The following is a 23,007-nucleotide window of genomic DNA, read 5'->3' as shown; positions in this document are numbered from 1 at the left end:
TTAACATGTGACACTATATGTCTAAACTGTTTAAAGTCTTTTATTTATATGACTGATGTCTAAGTTGTAATTACCATATATACTTGAGTATAAGCTGACCCTGATATAAACCGAGGCACCTAATTTTACTACAAAAAACTGGGGAAACTTATTGACTCAAGTATAAGCCGAGGGTGGAAAATGCAGAAGCTACTGGTAAATTTCAAAATGAAAATTTAATGAAATTATATTGAGGCATCAGTAGGTTAAAGGGTTTTGAATATTTACTGTATTTCAAATAAAAACAGTAAACTAGCTCTGTAAGTGGAAAAGTAGGGTCAAAAAACAATATGGTATTAACAATAACTTAATAATAATTTCATTTGTACCCTGCCCTATCTCCTCATGGGGACTCAGGCCAGCTTCCAACACAGTAACAGGCAAACATTCAATGCCTACATAAACAATGCGTAACTGAAGGGGTATCACACGCTGCAAACTTGTTTTATCTGCTCCAGAGGGTGAACATGAACCAATTGATTTGAATTAAAGGGAAAGAGATTCCACCTAAACCTTAGGAATAATGTGTTTATTCTATGAGTTATTCAACAATGACACAGACTGTCTTGGGAGGGCAATGACACAAAAGAACAGCAGCACCATGACACTAGAGTATGCTATAGGCAGCAGGCATTTACCGATGCTGTTGTAGCCTGGCAAGAGCCAGGACAGGAGCCAGAAGATTCTGAGGATGAGGGACCTCAAAATGAATCTGTTCAGATTTGCAAACGGGTCAGTTTGACCCCTTAGACCGTTTCCTACCAACAGAGGTCAAGGAAAGTGAAACCATTTCCCTAGAGAAAAGACCTGAGGAAGACACGGAGGCTGAGGTCACTAGGGAGTGTTTGATGAGATCTCAGAAAATAGAGGTAAAAACAGAGATCTTCTCAGCGTCTCCAAGATAAAGCCTTACTTCGATAAGGCCTTGAAACCCAGATGTCTCAGGTATGATTTCATGGGAACCTGGCTGATGACTGTAAGGGCTTAAATTAGGTGCTCAGTTCTCAGCATTTTCAGAGGAGACAACTTTGCTATTGGGGAATCTCTCTCTTGTTCATATTAGCAAATTTTTATGTTTCTCATATTGTCAAGATTCTTGTTTCATGTTCCTGCCTTTGACTATGTATCTTGGAAGAGTTTTGCCTGGAAGAGTTTTTATTTTTATGTTTTGGATTTCTAGCTTTTATGATGTTTCTTTAGTTCTTATGAAAGACTTTTATGGAATTCTAATTGCTTTTGTATTTTGCTGGTTATATGCTGACTGGGTTGCTGTGAGTATTCTGGGCTGTATGTCCATGTTCCAAAAGCATTCTCTCCTGATGTTTCGCCCACATCTATGGCAGGCATCCTCAGAGATTTTGAGGTCTATTGGGAACTAGGCAAGTGGATTTATCTATCTGTGGAATGTCCAGGGTGGGAGAAAGAACTCTTGTCTACTGGAGGCAAGTGTGAATGTTGCAACTGATCACCTTGATTATCATTGAATAGCCTTGCAGCTTCAAAGCTTGGCTGCTTCCTGCCTGGGAAAATCCTTTGTTGGGAGGTGTTAGCTGGCCCTGATTGATTCATGTCTGGAATTCCCCTGTTCTCTGAGTGTTTTTCTTTATTTACTGTCATGGTTTTAGAGTTTTTTAAACAGTGGTAGCCAGATTTAGGTCATTTTCATGGTTTCTGCCTTTCTGTTGAAATTGTTCACATGCTTGTGGATTTTAATGGTTTCTCTGTGTAGTCTGATATGGTGGTTGTTGGAGTGGTCCAGCATTTCTGTGTTCTCAAATAACTGAATTAGTTGTATTAGTGTTTAGGCGCTACGCTTGGTGGTCCCTATGTAGACTTATCCACAGCTGCATGGTATAAGATATACTCCTGCAGAGGTGAGAGGATCCCTCTTATCCTTTGCTGAACGTAGCATTTGTTGGATTTTCTTTGTGGGTCTGTAGATTGTTTGTAGGTTGTGTTTCTTCATCAGATTCCCTTGATGTATGGTAAGAACACTTTTCCTCTGGGTGGATCTTAGTCTTTACTCTCATGGCTTGTTCTTGGACTTGCAGCTCTTCTGATGTCTGTGGTGGAGTATCCATTGGCCTGTAAAGCCCAGTTTGGTTCACAGATTCTTTTTGCAAGGTCTACCAGAGATTTAATTGTGCTTCTTTTTTGACTGGGTGATGGTTGGAGTTTTTATGCAGCTATCTATTTGTGTCTGTATGTTTTCTGTAAACTGTGTGGCCCAATTGTTGGTTGGGTTTGCGGGTGGCTAGAACATTTAGAAAAGACAGTTTTCCTTCATTTTCTTTTTCCATGGTGAATTGGATATGTGGGTGGATACTGTTGAGGTGGTCCAGGAACTTGTTCAGTTCTTCTTCTCCATGGCTCTAAATTGTGAAGGTGACTGCTACCTTTGGATATAACCCTTTCCCCCTTTTATTATTTTTTATTCAATAAACATTTTTATTATTGGAGTATTGGCTACTGGTGTGGTGCTGGATGAAGAGGTGCCTCAGTGCTAGGGTGTAACAGTTGCCTTGCAAAATTCTTACATTTCACTTTCACTCAATGCACTTCTTAAATATCATGGACACAATGGTTTGTATTTGCTGAGTACTTCTACCATTATCTGAACTTGAACTAATATTTGCAATGTAGAAGCTGTAGCTTCTACACACCTTTAACCTTTTGAAGTACTAAATTCAAAAGCATTTTTGATAAAGCACTTATAAGTTTGTAAGTTTATCCGTTAGCATTTGTTTGAAAACTCTGGAAAAGATTAAGGACCAAGGAAAGACTAAAAATCAGGGATTGTAATTAAGCAGGGGTGATTTTTTCCCTGCATACTTATGTCTGTATAGTAATTCTTGTTTCTCAATCTATCTAGTATTAGTCAGTGTTTATCAGTTTTCAGTTTCTAAAACCTTCCAAGTCATGGATGTAACAAAGAAAAAGACAGTAATAAAGCCAGGAAGAATCCATAATTGGCTAAAACAGTGAACTTGTGTTTTCCATTCCACTACGTAACAGATTCTTTCCAAACTCTGGTCATGTGCTGCCTACCAACAGCACCATAACAGAGTAGTAGCAATTAATATCTGTTCGGGAATCTGAGCTGTTAGGCTCAAAAATAGCCCTCAGTTAGGGTAATTCCACCAAAATGTAGCAGAGTACCAGGAGGAAACTCCATAACCAGCAGAAATTTACGCATGGTGAGCAGAAATAGCCTTTTAACTTTTAGGATGGCTGAAGACTGCAGAGTCAAAATTCTGGTTCATGAGATTTATTAAAGTAAAAAGAAATTCATTCTCGATAGAAAAGTCTTGGAGCTATCTTGCAAAAGCTCATCTTCTAAAAAAGGTAAAAGGTAAGAAAGTCCATGCAGCTACATTCTGCCTAAAGTGAGGCAAAATGCATCCTCATGTGGTCGGACCCGGGCAACCATCTGCATCTAGTCTAATCTGACCTGCAGCAATGAGTTCCGCAGATCAGGAAGAGTCACGCTGAGACCAATTTGACTGTGCAAACATGCCCAGCAACCGCTTAAAAATTGTATCTTTTGCTTCCTCTCTGTGCCTTTCTAAAACCCTGGACTTTGTAACCCTCTCAAATAAGAGCTATTTTGTATCCCCTATTGCATGAGAGTATGAATTCCCCCTCGCGGCTCTGCCCTCCCTCCCTTTCTCCCTCTCCGGGCAAGCCGCAGAGCAACGGGCTACCCCCAGCCCCCATTTCTGGCTGTATCCCCTCTGTTCTGGCCCCCAGCATGCCCATTTTTCCTATCTCTGCCTGAAAACGCCTCATCAGCAAAAGACCACCCGCTCCAAAATTGGTAGTTTTCGGAAGCCGATCAGCTGATTGTCAGAGCTGTCAAAAATGTCAAAAACAGAGTTCACTTGCATTGCGGAGCGATTTTCTCTGCAGGGACAGGCTTGAAGTTTGGACTACATGCTGGGGCTACCCAGAGCCCCTGCCCCATCCATGAACTACCCCCGCACCCCCCGCTGACCTTTTGACCCAGTGGGGTTGCTTCACCCAGAGAGCCACAGATTCGACTCCTGTGGACTTTTATTTTATTTTATGAATTCCACACCATAAAAGGCTTGGGAAACGAAGGCAAAATATTGTTCCTATGTGTGATTTGTATACCCTACGTGCTCCCTTTTTCCTTTATCCCTGTGAATAATGTCTTATATTAAAGAATGACCGAGACCTGACTTAGGACAAGTTGCAACACACCCCAGAGGGAGATAATTCCTCACACCAGGAAACTGTCACATTCCCCTTGCATGGACAATAGATTAGGTTTTTTTCCCATTAAGACATCGGAGCAGGGCCATCTTTTGGGAAATCAGCAATCCGGATTCCGGGACCATTTAACAACAGGGACAATCAAGACACAATCACTTCGGCTGTCAACATGGATATGACACCTTTCAAAAACAAATACAGCCCATCTGACTCACCACGGTCTGGCAGAGCCTGCCAGACAAAAATGTATATTTACACCCCAAGAAGCAATCTAGAAACCCCTCCTGGACATTTACTCAATGACTCAATCATAATTCCTCGTTAATCCCCAGCAAGTCCATTGTTCCTAGATAAGCCCGCCTCCTCATCCCTGATTGGTGGGGGGACCCCGAGGCATAGGGAGCCCTCTGATTGGATGAGGGTTCCCGCCGCCATTTTAAGGACCAATCGGCGCATAGGAGGGCGGGGAAAGGTGTAGCGCGAAATTCAATCCGCGCCTCCCATATTTTTGTTATAAAAGTGGTTGATCTGTAAATGTATGTCATGACTTCTTGACGAACGATTGCAGACTGTCATCTTATTCAGCTGAATAAAAACAACTCGGTCTTCTTTCTTCACGCCTGAGGGTGAGAATTTCTGGCTAAAACCTTGATTTGTAGCGGCTCCCCTCCTTGTCAGGATCCACGGACCCACGTCCGGGAGAGGACCAGGAATTCCTCACAAAAAATAGCTCGATATCACTCACAAGGAGAAAGAAAAGAGGAAGTATAATGGTGGAGACCGCATGGTCTTCCCGGTGCAATTTTAAACTTAAAAGGAAGTTCCCTCACAGAATTCCATTACTACGTCATCAAAAGGGGGAGGAACCAGTATATTTACTTTGATAACTATAGACCCCAAAATTGATTAGTTTCAAGGTCCTTTGAAAAAATTATTTTAAAAACACAAAGTTGTTTAGATCACCAGTGTAAATCTTTATACAGAGAAAGTATACTTTAGGCAAATAAGTGTTTTAAAGAACTGAAAGCACAGTTTTTCAAACTGTACTAGAAAGTGCAATAAAATTACACACAAGAAGACTATTGTAAATATTGATGCATTCAAAGGTATTTCATGTTAGCAAAGGTAAAATCCTTAGGTTGCAGAGTATTAAAAAAATAAAGCTGCAGCAGAAACAAAAGCCCTGAAGTAATGTGGTCAAACTTAATTTAATACAGAAGCATAATGCAGGAACAAAACAAAACTCAAAGAGAAAAACACAGCAGAACAGGCAGAGTGCAAAGTGCAAAGAATATATATATAACAAACACAGCTCCACCTGTATCAAATTGACAAAGCATATTACCTGTTAAAGGTACATGAACAATATAATTTTGTAACATTATAATACTTTCAACACTCCTCCACAAAATTATATTAGTTCACATTTATAAATTCAATTTCTTACAAAACTCATTATGTTTTTCAAAAGAAAGAGGTTTAGTAAAAATGTCAGCAACATTTTCAACTGAAGGAATATAATTGAGAACAGTTCTTTTGTCTTTAACAAATTGTTGTACATTTGAATATCTGACATTAATATATCTGGACCTTGTTTTCATATTTTGACAGTTACTCAAAGCGATACAGGTTTGAGAATTAACAAAAACTTGCATTGGCAATTCTAAATCAATGTTAAGACTTTTAATTAAAGATTCTAACCATTCTGCTGATGTCAAAGCGTCAGATAAAGCTGAGAACTCAGCTTCTCCAGTACTTAGTGCCACAATTTTCTGTCTTCTACTCTTCCAACACACTGGTGTGTTTGCATATTTTATCACAAAACCAGTAATAGATTTATTTTCCTTTAAATTTGCAAAAGAACTATCACAATGTATTGTTAAAGACTCTTTATCATCTGGGCAAATTCTGAAAACTTTTCCAGCTGTTTGCTTTAAGTATCTCAGAATTCTTTTCACTCCTTCCCAGTCTGTATGTGAAGGATTTTGAATCCTTTGACTTAGAATACCAACAGCAAAAGAAATATCAGGCCTTGTGTTATTTGCAATATACAATAAAGAACCAATAACTGAACGATAAATGAAATTATTATCGAACACTTCTCCATCTACATGTTGTAAAAACTGAAGTGCCATGGGTGTATTAACAGTGTTTGCATTTTCCATTCTTGTTCTTCTCAAAAGATCATAAATCTTGTCAGTTTGGTTTAACTCAAAACCTCCTTCATTTCTAACAATATTTATGCCAAGATATTTATTAACATCTCCAAGATTTTTGATTTTCAATTCTTTGTTCAAACTCCGAAATACTTCCTGAATTTGTTCCTCAGAACCAATGCATAACACATCATCCACATATATTACAACAAACATTTGTGTGTTTCCACTTCCTTTTGAGTACAAACAAGGATCAAATTTGTTAGAAACAAAATCCAATTTTGTTAACACTTTGTCCAAATGTAAATTCCAGTTACGCGCACTCTGCTTGAGACCATAAAGACTTTTCTGAAGAAGATAAGACCCTTCAGGAAGGTCAGTTTCAAAACCTGGGATAGCAGATATATAAACTTTCTCCTCCAAGTTTGCATGAAGATATGCAGTGTTCACATCAAAATGTTTAACTTTTAAATTCCTATTGCTAGCAATTGCAAGGGCTATTCTTAATGCTTCCCCAGACACTGTGGGGCTAAATATTTCATTAAAATTTTCTCCATATATCTGTTCAAAGCCTCTGGCAACTAATCTGGCCTTATACAAAAAACCACCATCCTTGGTTTGTTTACGTCTATAAACCCAACGACAACTTAGAACTTTACATTGTCAGGTGTTTCAGACTTCACCATGACCTGCAAATCTTTCAAAGAATCAAATTCACTTTGCATTGCTTTTAACCAAAAATTTCTCTCAGTTTCATCTCTTTTCAACATCTCTTTATAACTATGAGGTTCAGACCAGTCATGTTCCTGTATTTTCACAGCTTCACAATGGTACCTCTTTGGAGGAATACCCTTGTTTTTCCTAGAACTGCGCCTAGGAATGGTCCTAGTACTATCTCCTCCATTAGTTTCATCACTCTCAGAACTACTAGAGCTAGTACTTTCTGAACTATAAACTTCAGCTTTTCTCTTTTGAGATTCACTTTGTTTAATCACAGGACTACTAACTTGTAACTGACTAGTAGTAGATCCTTGCTCCACTCTCACTTGTGTTCCCAACTGTGTATCTTGGGAAGTGCTTGGTTGTATATTTTGCTGTGCAGTCTGTTGTGACACTGATTGCACCTGTGTATTCGTTTGTGTAGCAGTCTGCTGTGAAACTTGTTGTGTAGTTGGCTGTGTGACTTGAGGTGTGTGCATTTGAGCAGTTTCAAAAGGCACAAACACTTCCTTATTTGAATGTATCCTTTCCCAACCACTATATTGTTGGAACTTCACATTTCTAGACACAATCACTCGATTGTCACCACACCAAAACCTCCAACCTTTTGATTCAGATGCAGGGCCAAGATATTTCAATTTTTTCCAGATAGCATCATTTTTATGTCTTTGTTGAGAAGGAATTAAGACAAATGAGTCACTTCCTAAAACTCTGATTGAACTCAAATCAGGAATTTTCCCAAAAAACAATACATAAGGAATACTATTAACACTTCTACAAAACGAACGATTGAGCACATAAGTAGCGTTTGCCACGGCTTCAGCCCACAATCCATCAGATAAACTAGCATCTCTTAGCATTTTTCTAGCCACAACCTTTACAACGCCTATCCACCTTTCTGCAACACCATTTTCACTGGGTGAGTAAGGATTTGTTAACCTGTGGACTATACCAAACTTTTTAAACAAATTCTGCATTTGTTTGGACATAAACTCAGCACCACGATCACTCTGAAAAGCTTTTACCGGGTACTTAGGAAACTGTCTTCATTAACTTCAGCCAAACAGAAAGTTTTTGAAAAACTTCACCTTTAGTCTTTAGAAAGAAGGTGAATTTCAGCCTTGAAAAATCATCTACCAAAATCAAAAAATATTTTGACCCTCCTACAGAAGTAGGGTGAGGACCAGATATGTCAATATGAACAAGCTCTAAGATCCTTTTTGAAACTCTAGTACTGTATTTTGCAATAGGAGCTTTCTTAAGATTTTCTGATGCACAAATTTCACAATCTAGAAAATTCTTACATCCTTGAATAGGAATCTCACACAACTCAGCTGTCTGCCTTAAATACTGCCATGACAAATGACCCATTTTTCTATGAAATTCATGAATACATTTGCTATGTAATGGCCTGGGATTATCTGGTATCTGGTTAATGCAAGCAGACATATTAGCATTATCAGATGACTTTAAAATAAAAAATCCCTTTTCTTGTATCAGTTTCACTTCGTTACCTTGAGGATCAACCAGCATAGACTTTTCTTTCTTTAAAGACACCTCAAAACCTTCATCCAAAAGTATGTTGGCACTGAGAATATTATACACAATTTCTTTTACATAGTACACATTCTCAAAAGTACATTTCAGACGATCAACATAAAGATCACCACAAGAAATTACTTGTACTTTTCTATCATCTGCCAAAGAAATAAAATTTATATCAGAGTCTCTCACATTTGATAACAGTTCCTTACACTTTACCAAATGTTGAGAACAGCCCGAGTCAATGATGAAAGAGTTCATGGTATCCATTTTAGAAGTCACCAGGAAAGCATGCTGAAAATCCTTTGAAGAACTAGGTCTCTCCACCTGCTTGTTTTTCCATTGTCCTGGATTCTGCCAGCAATTCTTAGCATAATGCCCTTTCTTTTTGCATTTATAGCATACAACTTGTGATTTTGGCTTAGCAACACAAGCAGTGTCTTTACAAGCAGTGTCCTTAGAAACAGTTCCCAGATTCTTCTGTATAGAATCAACACTTCTCAATTTACGTTGAGCTTCAAATTCCATTATTTTCCCCGAAATAAACGGTATCGTGAGATCCGTGTCTGGAATTCCATGAAGAGAGTCAATAAATGCATAATAAGAGCGAGATAAAGACCCCATTAAAATTAATGCTTGTTGCTCAGGAGGAAAAATAATATCTCTTGCTCTCAATTCCGAAAAAAAACCCACAACTTTTGTAATGTGAGATTGAACTGGAGTGTCTTCCTCATGTTTGAGGTTAAACAGCTGGCGCATAAGAATTATCTTTGAGCCACTTGATTGTCTTTGGAACATATCTTTAAACAAATTCCATGCAGTTTGTGCATGAGGAATATTATGAAGGTGAACCAACAAAGAATCCGTCACAGACAACTGAAGCAGCGCCAATGCTCTTTCATCTTGGTGTTGCTCAGCAGGAGTTAATTGAGCTGGCAAATTCTCAATTATTTTCCATAAATTCTGAGAAACCAGATAAGCTTTAAATCTAACACTCCAGCTCAGCCAATTCTTATCATTCAGTCTCTCAAACGGGAGTGAACTCACTTGAACAGGCGGCAAGGCCATTGTGTTCTTTTACTTTAAAACTCCAAAGTTCCAGAAAAAAAATTTCAGACCAGCCAGTCTATACTCACTCCTCCATGAAATTACTGGTTTCTTCCAAACTTCGCTGTATTTCTTTGGAATACAAGCAGGGTCTGACTCACAGACTTTTAGTTTCTTCTTTCAGCTTCCAAAATATTTACTTTAGAGAAAACCTTCCATGCAAGGCATAAAAGGAAAGCAACAAAAAATTGGCCCTAGTTGCACAAGCATGTAGAAGGCAAACCAAACAAACACTTCACCATAGCAGGCTATAAATCTTCTTCATGCCTCCAGGTCTCTCTCAAGGTTCAGCATTCAGCAGCAAACTGCCGCTTTAAACTTCGCTGCTCTTCAAAACAGCAGGAGCAAAAAAACTTTTCAAACCACATACTTCAAAATAAAACATTACCACAAACACATTGGCTTTGTAGTTTTCTGGGCCCATAACCTGTTAGCAAAGGGAAAATCCTTAGGTTGCAGAGTATTAAAAAAATTAAGCTGCAGCAGAAACAAAAGCCCTGAAGTAATGTGGTCAAACTTAATTTAATACAGAAGCATAATGCAGGAACAAAACAAAACTCAAAGAGAAAAACACAGCAGAACAGGCAGAGTGCAAAGTGCAAAGAATATATATATAACAAACACAGCTCCACCTGTATCAAATTGACAAAGGTACATGAACAATATAATTTTGTAACATTATAATACTTTCAACATTTCAAACATGCCTTTATCACAGACAAGATTACTTCATTGCGAAAACACACTGGCAATTTATCACATTTATAATAAAGTCACCCTTCATGGAAAATTGCCCTATTTCTTCAATTCAAAGACACACTTTCCCCCCATGCAAACATCTCTTAAAACCTTTCTTAAAGCATGTTAAAATCGCAGGTGCTTTTTTATATGTAAATACAGTATAGCCTTTTTTCTGCTGGTGGTACTGAAAATAGTGTGCGTTTTACAATCAATGCCATTTTAGAATCAAATACAGGACTACAAATGTTGTGCAAAATAATAATAATAATAATAATAATAATAATAATAATAATAATAATAATTAGAAGAAGATTCCAATCAAGTAAAATACAGAACGAATTGAACATCATGGGCTAAAAGTGTTACTTAAAACTACAGTACAGATTTTTACTGACAGTATATATGAGAAACTAGCTGTGCCCGGCCATGTGTTGCTGTGGCGAAGTATGGTGGTATGGGAAATAAAGTATTGAGGAATTGGTGGTAGTTACAATTATTGCTCTCCCTCTAATTAGGACTTCATTTTTCTTTTCTTTTTGTTGTATCAACCTAGTGGCATGGATGATGGGTTGTGTTGTCAAATTTCAAGGTTGGGGGGCCTGTAGTTTTGTTGTTTTGTGGGTCGCCATGATGCCATCACTCATTTATATATATAGATTATAAAGTGCAGAAAAAGTGAGGCATTATTACCTTACTTACTCCTTCCAGGTCTAGAAATATTACATTACATCAATGTAATTAAAACCTTCCAAAATGTATCTTCCTATATGAATGAAGATGCTTTAAAAAGTGATATGGTATATCATTGGTGCCTAACTCCAGAAAAATGAAATATATAACTAAATGTTCACCTAATAAATCCCGGAGGAATTACAGAGCACTGAGTATGTATTTCCACATAGGATGAGTATCACAGTATTTCTCAATTTTGTAAAAAGGTGTTTTTAATGATAAAAATTACAAACCAAGCAGTTCTTGTTGACCCCAAATTAGGAATTTTCTCCATGCTTTGTTACTTCTATGAGAAAATAAATGATAAAGAACTGGTTTAATTATTTTTGTTCTGCTGCAAGATTGGTAGTTGGACATCTGTAGACTATAGTCTGGTGTTACAGAATGAGTGGAAAAGTTAAGATCTACTGTGCAAGACAGCAGAAATGATTCACTAGAATTAAGCTCCGTTTTATCATGGTTCACTTTCATTACTTTGGCAGGTTACACCTCTCCCACAATCACATTTGGACTTCTGGAGAAATGCTATAGTTGAATGGTTTTTTATTTTCTCATAATGTAGATTTATAAAATAAAGACTGCATTTAAACAATTAAAATCTTATTTGGAAAAAATAATAAGCAGGGTCTTTGGAGTTTTTTTGTTTTAAAAATGTCTTCATTATGTGGCTGTCTTAACTACCACCCAATCAGCTGACTTAACATCACCTCAAAGCTTTACACTCAATACCTGCTACATAAACTGACAGACCGGTTACAAGAAAAACAGTGTATACACGAAGAACAGGCTGGGTTCCGAAATAGATATAGCACCATAGACCAGTTCTATAAGAGCAGTGGAAAAGCTGTTGCTCTTCAAATGATGTTAAACTACAACTGCCATGTTCTTTGAACACTAGTTACGATGGTTAGGAAGGTAAGAGTTAGAGGCTTGGAACCAAAGTGCTCTATGCCATGATTTAAAGGGGTGCAGATAAGATCTCTCTAGCGTTTATATTGACTGCCATTTGCAGTATTGAATTCTAAACCCATTGCCTTGCTAGAAGAAGTGTTTCAATGCAAGCATGTGTCTTTTCTTCATAAACTTTGGATGGGCATAGAATCTTGACAATCTTCTTCAGTCTGCTCTTCAAGAATATACAGGCAGTCCCCAAGTTACAAACGTCTGACTTACATACAACTCATAATTAAGAAGGGGGAGGGGATGAGACAACACGAAGTGAGAGACATCTACCTCTCAGAAAGGAAATTCATTCCTGAGTTATTATCATGGGGAAAAGTTGTCTCCACTGAAGCTTTAGCACCAATCCTTGTTTCCACAAGCCAATTTTTTCTAAACCCAATTCTCAAAGGGACAGAAATTGAGGTGAAATCTTCTGAACAGAGGCACAGACAGCAAAACAAACACAGGGGTGTTCCAACTTACATACACATTCAACTTAAGAACAAATCTACAGATCCCATCTTGTCTGTAAGTGGTTCAAACTTAAGTCCAATAAAAGCCTCTTCTATTAGCCTATCTTCACCCCTCTTATCTCATCTAAATTTTGACCTGGCTCTTAAATTTATTAAACGAAGTCTGTGGGACATAGCCTTCTGTGAGCTGCACCTTGCTCATATGTTTCTTGTTCCCCAAACGCCCTCTCCATGTAGCAAATTATCTTAAGAATTTGAATGTGGCCAAATATAGCTGCGTATTCTCCAAGGCAAGGTGCAATGTGTTCCCATCTGAAGTGCTTTGAGGTAGATTTGTAGGAGTCCCATCCAATGCAAGACCTTGCCCATACAATAACCAGGGCATTGAATGTATGTGTCACATTTTACTGCCCTGTGGTTTTTACAAGCAGGCTTGGCTACATATTAACTCACTCCTTAAAAAATCAGATCAGTCCAATTCTTTGTTTTGATTTTTGTTTTGTTTTTTAAATTACTGAAAACATATTATATTTAAAATTCTGTTACAATCTTCTATCTTTTTAAGTATATTTTGATTTATTCCTCCCCCCCCCCCCTTTATCCCTTGCCCCTTTCTTGTGCCACCTCGATCCTGGACCAACTCATCTTATCCTTTAATTCCAAATTTTCATTTTTTCTGTTGCAGGTTTGGTCCCCTTTCCTTCCATGGATATAAACTCAATACATTTACCCCATATGTTCCAAAAATCTGTTTGCTTCCATATTCCCTTTTTAACGTTAATATCATATGTCAGTTTATCTTTTTTTTTTTCATGTCAAGAGCAACCTGAGTTGCTTCTGGAGTGAGAGAATTGGCCATCTGCAAGGGCGTTGCCCAGGGGACACCCGAATGTTTTCATGTTTTACCATCCTTGTGGGAGGCTTCTCTCATGTCCCCGCATGGAACTGGAGCTGATAGAGGGAGCTCATCTGCGCTCTTCCCGGGTGGGATTCGAACCTGGCAGCTTTCAGATCAGCAACCCAACCTTCAAGTCGCAAGGCTTTTATCCCCTAGGCCACTGGAGGCTCCAGTTTATCATGAATTGCTATATTCCAAATTTCATTATACCATTCTTCTAATTGGATTTCCTTTTTTATCTGCCCAATTCTTTGCAACCATCATTCTTGCAGCCGTTAGTAAAAAGATCTTTTTCATCTTGTGAAGACATAAGTGTTTACTACGTGACAAAGTCGTAAGGCAGAACAGGATATAGGGTTACAACCTGAATTGGCTGGGCTGTGGCGCAGGCTGATTGGCAGCCAGCTGCAACAAATCATTCTGACCAAGAGGTCATGAGTTTGAGGCCCGCCCGTGCCTGCATCTGTCTCTGTTCTATGTTATGGCATTGAATGCTTGCCTTATATGTGCAATGTGATCCGCCCTGAGTCCCCTTCGGGGTGAGAAGGGCAGAATATAAATATTGTAAATAAATAAATAAATAAATTGGATGGGGCTGCCTTTGAAGACGGTTCGGAAGCTTCAATTGGTACAGAGATCAGCAGCCAGATTACTAACCAGAGCTCCATACAGGGAGAGATCTACTCCCATGTTGTGGCAGCTCTTGCTGACAGTCTGCTACCGGACTAGACACAAAGTCTAGTAATTACCTTTAAAGCCCTAAATGGTTTGGGTCCAGGCTATTTGAAAAACTGCATCTCCTCTTATGAACCAACTCAGACACTCCGGGCAACAGAAGATGTTCTACTCTTGGTTCCACCCCTATCTCAAGTACAGCTGGTGGGAACGAGAGGGCCTTCTCAGTGATCGCCCCCCACCTTTGGCAAGTCCTTCTTGAAGAGATAAAAATGGCCCTTTCCCTCCCCTCCTTCAAAATAATTAGGAACCCACTTGTGCTCTCTAGCATATGGAGAGGAGGGGGACTAGAGATTGACAGTCCCTTCTATCTCTACCTTAATAACCTCTACACTTTATTACCAGACCCTTGTACCAATGACCTTGAAGTATATTGCACATGCCTTATTATGCCCTGCCTTCAGCATTGAACATGCCCATTGTGCTCAGCTATTAATTACTGACTGTTACATAAATTATGTTTTTATGTGTTAAATACTGCAATTACAATGTATTTTATGCTGAGATATTTTATTGTTGTTACTAGGCTTGCTCCCTATGTAAGCCGCTCCGAGTCCCCTTGGGGAGATGAAGCGGGATATAAGAATAAAGTTATTATTAGTAGTAGTAGTAGTAGTAGTATTAAGACTACTTAATGTGTGTGTGTAATTGGCATAGCATGTCACTATACTTATATATATATATATAATATACAACTTAATTTATAATAATATATAATAATATAAAATATTGTATATAAATATAATATTGATACTATTATAATGTATTAAGATATAATACTGATAATAATACAATTTAATAATATTAATTATATATTATATATTAAATGTAATACTACTAATAATATTACAATGTAGTGATATAGTACAATATAGTAATTTAATGCTAGTATTGTACTATGCTAATAATATAATGTATTGTATGTAAATGTAATATGTAAGCCGCTCTGAGTCCCCTTTCGGGTAAGAAGGGTGGCATATAAATGTAGTAAATAATAAATAAAGGAGCCCCGGTGGCGAAGTGTGTTAAAGCACTGAGCTGCTGAACTTGCAGACTGAAAGGTCCCAGGTTCAAACCCCGGGAGCGGCGTGAGCGGCCGCTGTTAGCTCCAGCTCCTGCCAACCTAGCAGTTCGTAAACATGCAAATGTGAGTAGATCAATAGGTACCGCTCCGGCGGGAAGGTAAGGGCGCTCCATGCAGTCATGCCGGCCACATGACCTTGGAGGTGTCTACGGACAACGCCGGCTCTTCGGCTTAGAAATGGAGATGAGCACCAACCCGCAGAGTCAGACATGACTGGACTTAATGTCAGGGGAAACCTTTACCTTTACCTATGTGAATGTAATATGTAAGTAGCTCTGAGTCCCCTTTGGGGTGAGAAGGGTGGCATATAAATGTAGTAAATAATAATAAATAATAACTTTGTAAGATCTACTGAGATACTCAGCAAGCGAGAGCCCAAAAGTGGCAGGTTAAAACCCAGAACATCAATCAGTGGCTGACACTGGATGAGAAACTCCCCCCGGATACACAGAAGACTGGGCGACTTGGAATGCGCTGAACAGACTGCACTCTAGTACCACAAGATGCAGAGCTAACCTTAGGAAATGGGGCCACAAAGTGGAGTCTACGACATGTGAGTGTGGAGAAGAGCAAACCACAGACCACCTACTACAATGCAGTCTGAGCCCTGCCACATGCACAATGGAGGATATTTTTACAGCCACACCAGAGACACTCCCAAGTGGTCAAAGGAAATTTAGTATAATGCCAAGTTTTTAACTTTGTGGTTTTTCTATGCATTATAACTGTATTCTCAATTCGCTTCTGACATGACAAATGACAAAATGCTCACCTTTGCCCCTTGCATCACAGAAGGTATCTTGCCAGCCAGCAGCCAGGGCCAACACTCAAGACAAGGCTCTCCACCCCCCGCCCCCCGTGTTTCCAAGGCGATGATAATTCAACCGATAGGGCCCGAGGGCACCTAGGCGCGCTGTTTCTCCACAGGACAAAGTCCAAGGACGTCCAAAAGGCCTGAGGGGAAGGAAGGGAAACCCACCCGCTCCCAGGTCCCTCCCTGGGCTGAATGAAGGGGAAGGCCAAGGGGCCACAAGCCCGAGGGGAGAAGAAAGAGAGCCACTTACCTGCGCCCTCAGCTCCGCCCCTCCATCTTGGACCTCGCGCCGGGGCCCATGAGCGAAGGGGGCGGGGCGTGGCCTGGCGCGACTGGAGCTCCTCCCTCCCTTCCCAGACGGGCGCCACAGCGACCGACCAGGGCGACGACGCGGCGAGAGGCCCCGCCCCCGAGCACGCGGCCCGGAACTAGCCAATCCCAGTGAGCCATTTCCCCTTTTCTGGGACCCTCAGCGCCTGCGGGGAAGGAAAGGGCGGGCGGAGGGAAAGGAATCCGTCCCAACTTGAAACTCAATAGGAAAAACAAAACAATGGCATGCGAATGGGAAACGCTCAAGATGCGTTCCTCCTGCAGAGTGCTGGGGTTTGTAGCATAGGGAGGGGCCTTTACTCTGCTCAGGGCCTCACGAAGCAACAAACCCCCAAATGCTGTATTTAAAGGGAATAATGTGCTGTCGTAAGTTTTCATGGCCGGAATCACTGGATTGCTGTGAGTTTTCCGGACTGTATGGCCATGTTCCAGAAGCATTCTCTCCTGACGTTCCGCCCGCAACTATGGCAGGCATCCTCAGAGGTTGTGAAGTCTGTTGGAAACTAGTAAAATGGGGTTTATATATCTGTGGAAAGTCCAAGGTGGGAGAAAGAACTCTTGTCTGCTGGAGGCAAGTGTGAATGCTTCAATTGGCCATCTGGATTATTTATTTATTTATTGAATACATGTATACCCCGAAGGGAACTCAGAGCGGCTTACAAATTAAATTTACATACAATATTATATTATTAGCATAGCACAATACTGGCAATAAATTACTTGTTAGGTTTTACAGTGTATTCAGTCATGCACTGCTAATGGGCTTTTATTGGGAATGCTGATTGATTGTATATGGGGAATCATTTGGGGAATGTGTTTGGGCCTACTCTAGGTGATTGTCAATGATGCAATCCTGAGTTTGGGTTGGGTCAATTAGTTGGTAACCAATCAATGATTACTATGTGTAAATGTATTGTGTATAAGGAACCATGTTCAGTGTATTTTCCCTCTCCCTTTCCTTTTGATGTGAAGTCTATATGCAATTAAACCTGTCTACAAGGACAAGATACTGCGAACTGTGGTAAGTCTGTAATATCATCTAGACTAGGGGAAAGACAGTAGTAAAAACTGACAATGGCCGGGCATGTGCTCAAGTGTCTACTGTGGAAGCAGACTGGAAGACTGAAAGTACTGAGCAGGTGTAAGCTACTGGAAGGTGCTGAGACTCTGCAAGTATAAAGTTAAATCTTAACATTACTATATTGTACTATATCAATATATTGTAACTAGCTGTGCCCAGCCACGCGTTGCTGTGGCGAAGTCTGGTGGTCTGGGAAATAAAGTATTGAGGAATTGGTGGTAGTTAAGGTAAAGGGTAAAGGTTTTCCCCAGAGATTAAGTCCAGTCGTGTCTGACTCTGGAGGTTGGTGCTCATCTCCATTTCTAAGCCGAAGAGCCGGCGTTGTCCGTAGACTCCTCCAAGGTCATGGGGGATGACTACGTGGAGCGGCGTTACCTTCCCGCCGGAGCAGTACCTATTGATGCACTCACATTTGCATGTTTTTGAACTTCTGGGTTGGCAGAAGCTGGGGCTAACAGTGGGGGCTCTCTCCGCTCCCCCAATTCAAACCTGTGGCCTTTTGGTCCAGAAGTTCAGCAGCTCAGCGCTTTAACACGCTGCGCCATCAGGGGATATTATTTCCTAAAGGTTGTGAATATACAATATTTCTGATTGGTTTTTTTTTTTTTTTGTTGGAGGCAAGTATGAATGCTGCAATTAGGAAAAATGATTAGGATGTAATGGCCTTGCAGCTTTAAAGCCTGGCTGTTTCCTCCCTGAGTGAATTTTTTGTTGGGAGGTGTTAGCTGGCCCTGATTGTTTCCTGTCTGGAATTCCCTTGTTTTCAGAGTGGTGTTGTTTGCGATATTTTATGTGCTTCTACTGTCTGTGGCCCTGAGAAAACAGGATTTGCCAGACTTTAATGATGGGAATACTTTGTTGGGAGGTGTTAGCTGGACCTGATTGTTTCCTGTGTGGAATTCCCCTGTTTATTTACTGTCCTGGTTTTAGAGATTATATTGTTCTGCATTATTCTATCCCAGTAATTATTTCATATTAAAGAAGAATCTCACTTATCCAACATTCGCTTATACAATGTTCTGGATTATCCAACGCAGTCTGCCTTTTCATAATCAATGTTTTTGTAGTCAGTGTTTTAAATTCATTCTGATATTTTAGTGGTAAATTTGTAAATACAGTACAGTAGAGTCTCACTTATCCAACATAAACGGGCTGGCAGAACGTTGGATAAGTGAATATGTTGGATAATGAGGAATTAAGGATAACCCTATTAAACATCAAATTAAGTTATGATTTTACAAATTAAGCACCCAAACATCATGTTAGACAACAAATTTGTCAGAAAAAGTAGTTCAGTACACAGTAATGCTATGTAGTAATTACTGTATTTATGAATTTAGCACTAAAATATCACGATATATTGAAAGCATTGACTACAAAAATGCATTGGATAATCCAGAACGTTGGATAAGCGAATGTTGGATAAGTGAGACTCTACTGTAATTACAACATAGCATTACTGCGCATGGAACTACCTTTTCTGTCAAATTTGTTGTATAATATGATGTTTTGGTGCTTAATTTGTATAACGATTACCTAATTTGATGTTTAATTGGCTTTTCCTGAATCCCTTCTTATTATCCAACATATTCACTTATCCTGCCAGCCTGTTTACGTAGGATAAGTGAGACTCTACTGTATATTGATAATCTTATATTATCTGCTCAGAACTGGATTATATGAGGCCCCTTCTTCACAGCTGTATAAAATGCACACTGAAGTGGATTATATGGTAGTGTGGAGTCAAGATAATCCAGTGCAAAGCAGATAATATAAGATTATAAATGGGTAATATAGCTGTGTGGAAGGGCCTTGAGTCTACACTGCCATATAATCCAGTGCAAATTAGATAATCTGTGGAAGAAGTCTAAGTGAGGCCTAAATCTGCCTGTCCCCTCACTGAAGCCTGGCTGTCCCTTGGCTGGTTGCTAGGCAACCAAGTGGGCAGAGATTAGCCCTCTAAACTGGCAGCAATTGGATAAAAAAAATTATTGCTCTCCCTCTAATTAGGACTTTATTTTTCTTTTCTTTTTATTGTATCAACCTTGAGGCGTGGATGATGGGTTGTGTTGTCAAATTTTGAGGTTGGGGGGCCTGTACTTTTGTTGTTTTGTGAATTGCCGTGATGCCATCACTCTTTTATATATATAGATATTATTTTTATTATTACATGTAATATATAATATATAATTAACATTATTATATTGTATTATTAGTATTATATTGTATTACAAAATAATATTAATATTATATGCATATACAATATATTATACTGTTATATATTATTGTAAATTATATACAGTAGAGTCTCACTTATCCAACATAAACGGGCCGGCAGAATGTTGGATAAGCGAATATGTTGGATAATAAGGAGACATTAAGGAAAAGCCTATTAAACATCAAATTAGGTTATGATTTTACAAATTAAGCACCAAAACATCATGTTAGACAACAAATTTGACAGAAAAAGTAGTTCAATATGTAGTAATGCTATGTAATAATTACTGTATTTACGAATTTAGCACCAAAATATCACAATGTATTGAAAACATTGACTACAAAAATGCGTTGGATAATCCAGAACGTTGGATAAGCGAGTGTTGGATAAGTGAGACTCTACTGTATACGTATATAGGTTAGCATTGAATAGCCTTTCAGCTTCAAGGTCTGACTGCTTCCTGCATGGGGAAATCCTTTGTTGGGAGATGTTAGATGGCCCCATGATTGATTCATGCCTGGAATTCCCCTGTCTTCTGCGTGTTGTTCTTTGTTTACTGTCCTGATTTTAGAGTTTTTAAATACTGGTAGCCAGATTTTGTTCATTTCCATGGTTTCCTCCTTTCTGTTGAAATTGTCCACATTTTTCTGGATTTCAGTGGCTTCTCTGTGTAATCTGACACGATGGTTGTGAGAGTGATCCAGCATTTCTATGTTCTCAAATAATATGCGGTTCCTCAAGTGCTCTGCTATAGCTGACTTCTCTGGCTGGGTTAGTCTGCAGTGCCTTTCATGTTCCTTGATTCGTGGATAAATACCCTGTCTAGTGTGCTGAGGTGAGGAGGAAAGGGAGGTGGGGGAAAGGAACGCCCACCATGTAAGATATATCAACCCCATGCTATTAACAGAAAATAATAAAGACTTGGAACAATCATTGAAGCAAGTGAAGGAAAAGTGAAGTGGAAGGTGTACAGTGGAACAGTAAGAAGACATCACATTAACGTCGATAAAAGAGATTTAAGAGACTGAGGGCCCTTCCACACAGCCATATACTCCAGCATATCAAGACTAATAATCCAGTGTTATCTACTTTGAACTGGGTTATCTGTGTCCACACTGCTATATAATCCAGTACAATGTGGATTGTATTCAGCTATGTGGAAGGGGCCTGAGTATACCAATGTATCAGAAAAACTCATTGCATTGTATGTCAAACCTTTTCCAGTTTGATTGGCTGCACTGTGAGGTGTGTATTTTATGTATGTGAAATTAATGTAATTTATTCCAATTTTAAGAGTTGTTTTCTGTGAAGATGAAGTAGATTTCATCTATGGATTTCCTGCAGCAAGGATTAGACTAGATGGCTTTTAGTATACCCGCCATGATTTAAAGATGGCTTAAAGACAACCTTAAAAACTGGCATAGACACTGAGAACTGGGAAGCCCTGGCCCTTGAGCGCTCTAACTGGAGGTCAGCTGTGACCAACAGTGCTGTGGAATTTGAAGAGGCACAAACAGAGGACAAAAAGGAGAAATGTGTCAAGAGGAAGGCACATCAAGCCAACCCTGACCAGGACCGCCTTCCACCTGGAAACATGCGAGTCCAGAATAAGTCTCCACAGTCACCTATGGACCCACCGCCAAGACCCTATGCATGGAAGGCCATCCTACTCAGACACAAGTGATCACTGATGATGATGATGATGCCTATTTACATGAACAACCTCCCCCAACCCCCCAGGCTTGAGTGTCAAATTTGGGACGTATGTATGCACATATGCAGTTTTTTTTTCCCATGTCAGGAGCGACTTGAGAAACTGCAGGTTGCTTCTGGTGTGAGAGAATTGGCCGTCTGTAAGGACGTTGTCCAGGGGATGCCCAGATGTTTTTTTGATGTTTTTTATATCATCCTTGTGGGAGGCTTCTCTCATGTCCCTGCATGGAGCTGGAGCTAATAGAGGGAGCTCATCCGCGCTTTCCCCGGGTGGGATTCAAACCTGACAGCTTTCAGATCAGCAACCCAACCTTCAAGTCACAAGGCTTTAATCCACTACGCCACTGGGGGGCTCCTTGTTTGTAGTGCAAAAACCCACTAAAGAATACAGTATGTTTAAAATACACTTACCAGTATTTCAGTGGGAAGTGTGGGCCTGCTATAGCTGAGCAGAGTCAGGTTAATTAGGGTAGTCGTGTGCCTTCAAGTCATTTTAGGGCCCTTCCACCCAGCCATATCACCCAAAATATCAAGGCAGAAAATCCCACAATATCTGTTTTGAACTGGGATAATCGGAGTCCACACTACCATATATTTCAGTTCAAAGCAGAAAATGTGGGATTTTATTCAGCTGTATGGAAGGGGCCTTACACTCAGGGCAACCCTAAGTTAAAAGTTTAGGTGGGGGGTTGGTAAATGGCCCCCGAGGACCACATCCGGTCCGCAGGCATTCGTTTTCCAGGTCCTTGCTCTAAGTGTATCCATCTTTCTCTATCCTTAATTCCATGTAACAGCATCACATTGAGGCCCCTTCCACACAGCTGAATAGAATCCCACATTTTCTGCTTTGAATTGGAATATATGGCAATGTGGACTCAGATAACCCAGTTCAAAGCAGATATTGTGGGATTTTCTGCCTTAATATTCTGGGTTATATATAGTTCCTCCATTTTGTACTATTGACTAGGTCTTAATTTCCAACATGGAAAATAGAATTGGCAAACATATTTATGTTTGAGTAAGAAGTTGTGAGCATCTGTAATAGATACGTGATGCATAAAGCTTGAGAGAGAAAGCAGTTGCCCTCCAATAGCAGGCAGTCTTGGATGACAAACATTTTATTGACACATTTCAAACTGTCTTCAGAGCAGGATACGGAGTCGAGACTGTTATGGTCACCTCAATGGATCTCAATCTCAACACTGACAGGGAGAGTGTTCCACTGTAGGTGCTTTGAGATCTCTCTCTGGCTTTTGATACCAACAACCATAGTACCCTTTTGGAACGCCTGGGGGGGTTGGGTATTGAAGCTACTGTGTTGCAGTGGGACCATCATACCTCTCAGGCAGGTTTCAGATGGTGGTGCTTAGAGATAGCTGCTTCTACCCATGTTCAAAGCCTTCCTGGGGTCAGGGATCATGAATGATCATACACAGGCTTCTAAGA

At 39.8% G+C, this 23,007-nt stretch overlaps 1 protein-coding gene across 5 annotated transcripts in view; it reads right to left on the bottom strand.

Annotated features, from left to right (window-relative positions):
* Positions 1-16,625, bottom strand: part of st3gal5 (ST3 beta-galactoside alpha-2,3-sialyltransferase 5) — a 39,597-nt gene extending 22,972 nt beyond the window's left edge. For 2 of the 5 annotated variants that reach the window (XM_003226613.4, XM_062975636.1), the window contains exon 1: positions 16,470-16,625. The gene's annotated coding sequence lies outside the window, so the exon portion shown is untranslated. Of the gene's footprint in view, positions 1-16,177; positions 16,368-16,469 lie in introns of those variants that run through there. The other 3 variants (XM_008119516.3, XM_008119514.3, XM_008119515.3) reach the window with 3 other exon arrangements.
* Positions 16,626-23,007: the final 6,382 nt, after the last annotated feature.

Source organism: Anolis carolinensis, chromosome 3 (assembly GCF_035594765.1).
Source record: "Anolis carolinensis isolate JA03-04 chromosome 3, rAnoCar3.1.pri, whole genome shotgun sequence".
Classification (NCBI taxonomy): Eukaryota; Metazoa; Chordata; class Lepidosauria; order Squamata; family Dactyloidae; genus Anolis; species Anolis carolinensis.
Note: the sequence above shows the minus strand (reverse complement) of the source record. Positions and strands in the feature narration are given on the sequence as shown.